This window comes from Oncorhynchus mykiss, chromosome 6, assembly GCF_057628025.1.
Source record: "Oncorhynchus mykiss isolate SJ-2025 chromosome 6, ASM5762802v1, whole genome shotgun sequence".
NCBI classification, from domain to species: domain Eukaryota; kingdom Metazoa; phylum Chordata; class Actinopteri; order Salmoniformes; family Salmonidae; genus Oncorhynchus; species Oncorhynchus mykiss.
This window is the reverse complement of record NC_143027.1, coordinates 83351231-83357760: the sequence shown is the minus strand read 5'-3', so window position 1 is coordinate 83357760 and position 6530 is coordinate 83351231. Positions and strand designations below refer to the sequence as shown.

The 6530-nt window shown below is 41.4% G+C and overlaps 1 pseudogene across 1 annotated transcript; it reads right to left on the bottom strand.

Annotated features, from left to right (window-relative positions):
- Positions 1-1591: 1591 nt before the first annotated feature.
- Positions 1592-6327, bottom strand: LOC118964946 (major histocompatibility complex class I-related protein 1-like; annotated as a pseudogene). Its single transcript, XR_016496905.1, has 2 exons — positions 6216-6327; positions 1592-2722 (listed from the first exon to the last, which is right to left on the bottom strand). The product of XR_016496905.1 is annotated as a major histocompatibility complex class I-related protein 1-like (transcript).
- Positions 6328-6530: the final 203 nt, after the last annotated feature.

Here is a 6530-nt window from a genome sequence, read left to right as displayed (position 1 = left end):
TAAAACACATTACCCTCCCCTATGCCCAATAAAATAAAACACATTACCCTCCCCTATGTCCAATAAAATAAAACACATTACCCTCCCCTATGCCCAATAAAATAAAACACACAACCCTCCCCTGTGCCCAATAAAATAAAACAAACTACCCTCCCCTATGCCCAATAAAATAAAATAAAACACACAACCCTCCCCTGTGCCCAATAAAATAAAACACATTACCCTCCCCTATGCCCAATAAAATAAAACACATTACCCTCCCCTGTGCCCAATAAAATAAAACAAACTACCCTCCCCTATGCCCAATAAAATAAAATAAAACACACAACCCTCCCCTGTGCCCAATAAAATAAAATAAAACACACTACCCTCCCCTATGCCCAATAAAATAAAACAAACTACCCTCCCCTGTGCCCAATAAAATAAAACACACTACCCTCCCCTATGCCCAATAAAATAAAACACACTACCCTCCCCTGTGCCCAATAAAATAAAATAAAACACACAACCCTCCCCTATGCCCAATAAAATAAAACACATTACCCTCCCCTGTGCCCAATAAAATCAAATAAAACACACTACCCTCCCCTATGCCCAATAAAATAAAACACATTACCCTCCCCTGTGCCCAATAAAATCAAATAAAACACACTACCCTCCCCTATGCCCAATAAAATAAAACACATTACCCTCCCCTGTGCCCAATAAAATAAAACACATTACCCTCCCCTGTGCCCAATAAAATAAAACACATTACCCTCCCCTGTGCCCAATAAAATAAAACACATTACCCTCCCCTGTGCCCAATAAAATAAAACACACTACCCTCCCCGGTGCCCAATAAAATAAAACACATTACCCTCCCCTGTGCCCAATAAAATAAAACACACAACCCTCCCCTGTGCCCAATAAAATAAAATAAAACACACAACCCTCCCATGTGCCCAATAAAATAAATCACATTACCCTCCCCTGTGCCCAATAAAATAAAATAAAACCAACAACCCTCCCCTGTGCCCAATAAAAAAAACACACTACCCTCCCCTGTGCCCAATAAAATAAAACACACTACCCTCCCCTGTGCCCAATAAAAAACACACAACCCTCCCCTGTGCCCAATAAAATAAAATAAAACCAACAACCCTCCCCTGTGCCCAATAAAATAAAACACACAACCCTCCTCTGTGCCCAATAAAATAAAACACACTCCCATCCCCTATGCCCAATAAAATAAAACACATTACCCTCCCCTGTGCCCAATAAAATAAAACACACTCCCATCCCCTATGCCCAATAAAATAAAACACATTACCCTCCCCTGTGCCCAATAAAATAAAACGCACTACCCTCCCCTGTGCCCAATAAAATAAAACACATTACCCTCCCCTGTGCCCAATAAAATAAAACACACTACCCTCCCCTGTGCCCAATAAAAAAAAAACACACAACCCTCCCCTGTGCCCAATAAAAAAAAACACATTACCCTCCCCTGTGCCCAATAAAAAAAACCACATTACCCTCCCCTGTGCCCAATAAAAAAAAACACACAACCCTCCCCTGTGCCCAATAAAAAAAACACACTACCCTCCCATGTGCCCAATAAAATCAAATAAAACACACTACCCTCCCCAAAGCAAAAAAAACCACACAAAAAACAAGAACAAGCCTCCCCTATTATGGACCAATCCTGCCCCAGTAAATTATGATCTGTCCATTATGTTACAGAATCTGAAGACAGGTTAATGTCCTCCATGTTGGCAACTTGTGACCAATGCCTGTGATGCGGTGCATCTCCCCCTTTTGACACAAATGAAAATGCCCAATAGAATAACAACCAGCAGCATCACCAGTAGAACTGAGAGGGTGGATAGGTGAACTCTCTCTGCCCCAGACTCCCAACTGACATCCAGCTTGTTGTCCAGACTGAGGTGAGAGGCAGTACAGGTGTAGTGTCTCTTCTTTAGCTCCTCAGTACTGACCTCCAGACTCTTCCTCAGCTGGTAGGTCCTGTCTCCACTAGGCAGAACCTCCCCCCCTGTCAGCTCCTGTTCTGCCACTGGCTGGCCGTCTCTCAGCAGGGTCAGGTTGATGTGGCGGGGGTAGAAACCAAACGCCAGGCAGCTCACCTGGAACCCTCCAAAAACCTCTTTCTTTATCAACCTGAGTCTGGGAGGAACTTTACGCATCACAACGTTCTTTTCTCTCTTCAGGAATGTCTTCATTGTTTTGATGCAAATGGGAAGGAAAACTTTCTCAAAAAGTGTTCTAAGATATTCTTTCCTCATTGCATCCCATCCTGGTAGTAGTTTCCCAGCATCATATGTAAGATGTGTTATGTTGTAATATAACGTTCGATCTGTATGAATGGCATTGAAAGTGTTCTTTGACATGATCAGGGCTGGTTCACCATTGTCTAACATCTCACAGCCAGCCATTCTTTGCTGAACTTGAACACCTTCCGTGAGATTCAGGTGGTGCTTTAGGTGAAAGGATCTCTCTTTAATGCTCTGGTACATAGTTCCAAATACATAACCTCCGTCCTGAGCTAGGTCATCATGTATTTTGTCCGTTGGGTTAAGTCCACTGTAGATAAATTCTTTCATGTTGGAGTCATAGTAACCCACTTGAACATCATCTAACATCAACACAACCGTAAACTCAGGGAAAAGCGTCTCTCCGATGATGTGTGTTGCAAGTGCCCACAGAGAATGTGATCCTAAACCTGAAAGAGGAGTGATATTTTCCACAGTTATGGACATTGAGAGCTTGGGACAATAAGGTTTTATCTGCAGAAATATGATTTTGAGATAACAGGCTTTAAATTCTTAGAGAGGCTAGGTATTTTTTCAGATTTTTGTTAAAAATCGCGCAAAATGTCAACGTCCTGCTATTCATGCCAGGAATATAGTATATGTATATGATTAGTATGTGTGGATAGAAATCACTCTGAAGTTTATAAAACTGGTTAAATCATGTCTGTGACTATAACAGAACGTGTGTAGGAGGCAAAATCCCAAGGAAAACTGTTCTCAAAAAACACAAAAAAATATCCCTCCGCCAGTCTCTGTATTGTCTATGGCAAGGGAAAATAGATAGCGTCCCGTTACAGTTCCTACAGCTTCCACAAGCTGCGATGTCGCCAGTACTGGCAATTGAGTTGAAGTTTATCCTTGGTTAAATGAGAAATAGGCACTTCCTGTCGTCGAGTACACCGGAGGAAGTTATGAAAGGGAGAATATGGACCATGATTTCAAGACTCGCTGCTATTGAATACAGATCGCCCCGTGATCAATTTTATCGATTATTAACGTTTACTAATACCTAAAGTTGGATTACAAAAGTAGTTTGAAGTGTTTTGTCAAAGTTTATAGGCAACTTTTTTAATTAAAAAAAAATGACATTGCGTTTTGGAACGGTGCTTTTTCATGGATCAGACGGGCTTCATAAATGGACATTTTGGCTATACATGGACGGATTTAATCGAAAAAAAGACCCAATTGTGATGTTTATGGGACATGTAGGAGTGCCAACAAAGAAGCTTGTCAAAGGTAATGAATGTTTTATATTTTATTTCTGCGTTTTGTGTAGCGCCGGCTACGCTAATTATTTTGTTTACGTCCCCTTTGGGTATTTCGGGGGTTGCATGCTATCAGATAATAGCTTCTCATGCTTTTGCCAAAAAGCATTTTAAAAATCTGACATGTTGGCTAGATTCACAACGAGTGTAGCTTTAATTGAGTACCCTGCATGTGTGTTTTATTGAAAGTTTGAGTTGTATCGAGTACTATTAGTTGTCACTGAAATTTCCGCTGATGTTGATCCCTGTACAGGGACAGCAGCCCTAAAAGATTCTAAACAGTCATTGGTTTGCATGGTGCCAGGCAGGGCCGTGCACAGACTTTTCAGGGGGATCAGTGTTCAAAATGTAAAAAAACAACACTCACTCACCATCAGAAATTGTAAGCAAGCTAGTTAGTGCCTCCAAAAGACATGATTGACATTGGGAAAAGAGGTTGGGCTATCAGCTGATCATTGATGTAAATCAAAAACTCTATTTTACACTGATTGTGATTTACCTCTCTGTCTTTATGCCTCTCTCTCTGCTGTATCAGCCAATCAGACTGAATAGTGATAATGATGTAGGCTAAATCAATTATGCTGCTGTGGCAGTACTGTTGTATTTAAACTAGGTAGTTGGCTACACACCCTCGACTGGTGACCTCATCTATCAGGTCATGCACATTTGGATACTGGGCGCGCGCCATTTCTGTGCAGGGCAGACTGGGGGGAAAAATGCACAACCAGGGATGTGTGCAAGCTCTGTTCAGGGCATATCAACAGGCGCAACCAATGGAAGGGTGAGGGGGGATAAACTTGACGACTTGCGGACAGTGGGTCCGAACAACAATGACAACACATTTCTACAAACCCCACATTATTGCCACCCAAAAGGGCTGGACACTTTGGAGAATGGAAGGGCAAAGGGGCATGTGCTCTGCACAGGTAGAGCCCGATCTGTGCAGATGCCTGGTGTCAGCAAATTGATCTTGTATTCTTTTCAACTCAACAACATGAATTGGGGCATTTAGAGTACTATCTATGTAGAGAATATTGAACAGAGCAATGCTATGTCAATAACTACAGTTGTGACTCACCATCTGGATTTGGTCTTAAGTAGCAATGTTTTTTTCATTGGATAAAAGTAGAGACTCTACAAAATGGCATATCATACACTGCATTTGAGGAACAATAGGAAAGTAATTTTGCTTTGAAAGTTGATCAACTTGTAAGGGAGTGCGTAACTGGCGGCAGAAAAGTCAGACACAGGAGAGCAAAACTGGGTAATCAATGGAGCAGTTTTATTCATAAAACCACCCGAAACAATAAATAAATGGGTACAAAACCCGTCGCGCACCAGAGAAAACATGCACATGCACATGCACTTACAATAAACAATTCCGCACAAAGACATGGGGGGAACAGAGGGTTAAATACACAACATGTAATGAGGGATATTGAGACCTGGTGTGTGAGAAAACAAGACAAAACAAATGGAAAATGAAAAATGGATCGATGATGGCTAGAAGACCGGCGACGCCGACCGGCGAGGGCCGCCCGAACAAGGAGAGGAACCGAAGTCGTGACACAACTTGTAAGACCCACCCGTCTCATTTCGCTCTTGGAGCGCACACTTGACGCTCTGGCCGACTATTTGCTTACCACTGGATACCATGAAAACAGCCTAACCAGCTCTTCTGGCAACAATTTCATTACGCTTTTTTTGCAGACGTTTACTGACACCGGCCATATTCAAAGGGTGTTGTACACACGCCACGTAACATTAGCTAACGAGCCAGCCAGCTAACATTATCTAGTTAAAAAAACAACGAACAAAGTGCCAACAATGTCTAACATAGGCTCTAACTAGAAAAGTAAACAGCTCTGGGAAACTAATAATAGGGAGCCAGCCAGTTGAAGTTAGCTAGCTAACAGTACACTTTTGCTTGAAATGAAACCACTTTCTGTCAAAATTTGAAATATGTAATATCTGAAAATGTAGCTAGCTAACGCTAGACTATCTTACCTGCATACATCATCATGCGTCTGTCTCCCTGTCAGGAATGCCATACCACGGTTTCCATTAGTTTGAAGATGTAACCCAGAGACAGGTGTATTCTCCATCTCTTTACCTATCACATTCTAATTCCACTGATTTCATAACTTGATCCTCCAGAAAGTGGAGAGCAACACTTATGCAGCTCCACTACACAATACATAAAAACGTTTTTTTTCGAAAGGATTACCAACACAGACTGACCCGAGCTTAAATAGACAGAAGCCTTGAATATGGCAGACCAATCCGAACTCCTCTCTCGGCATGTCCAACCCACTCATTATCTCAGCCAATCATGGCTAGTGGGAAGTTTGCTCTATTTTTCTGTGGCTTAACAAACAAGGCTCGTAATTTAACAGTTTTATTCGTATTTACAGATGACATACAAGTTTGTTATCAAAGTTCACATGTTCGAGGAGGCATTTCTGCCAAAAAAGCTCTCCTGTGAACTTGTGACTTGCGACATACGACTCGTTTCCTGAACCGGATCACATTTTGATAAAAATGCAGATATAACCTGTAGTCCCAAACTCTTGGTTTAACATTGTATAACATAACAAATCTATCAATGAGTTGAGAGAAAGTAGATAATCCATCTTACCTGCGTTGACAATGGTGTAAAAGGAAAGAACAATCAAAAAGACAGACAGTTTGCACATGATTCAGAAATGTTCACTACTCTTGCAGTAGCCTCACACAGCTGATACTTTCCCTTTCACTTATGCTTATCTTCTTCTTCTGCTTATTTTCTTCCATAATATTATGGCGGTCTGCAAACAAGTGTTAGAGGGGCATGTCGCCACCTACTGTACTGGAGTGTGTAGACGATCACAGTTTACAGACTAAATGAATAATTAACAAACATTACGTGAAACTTAACTCTCCTATCTAATCATGTACTATTAAGAATATAAAA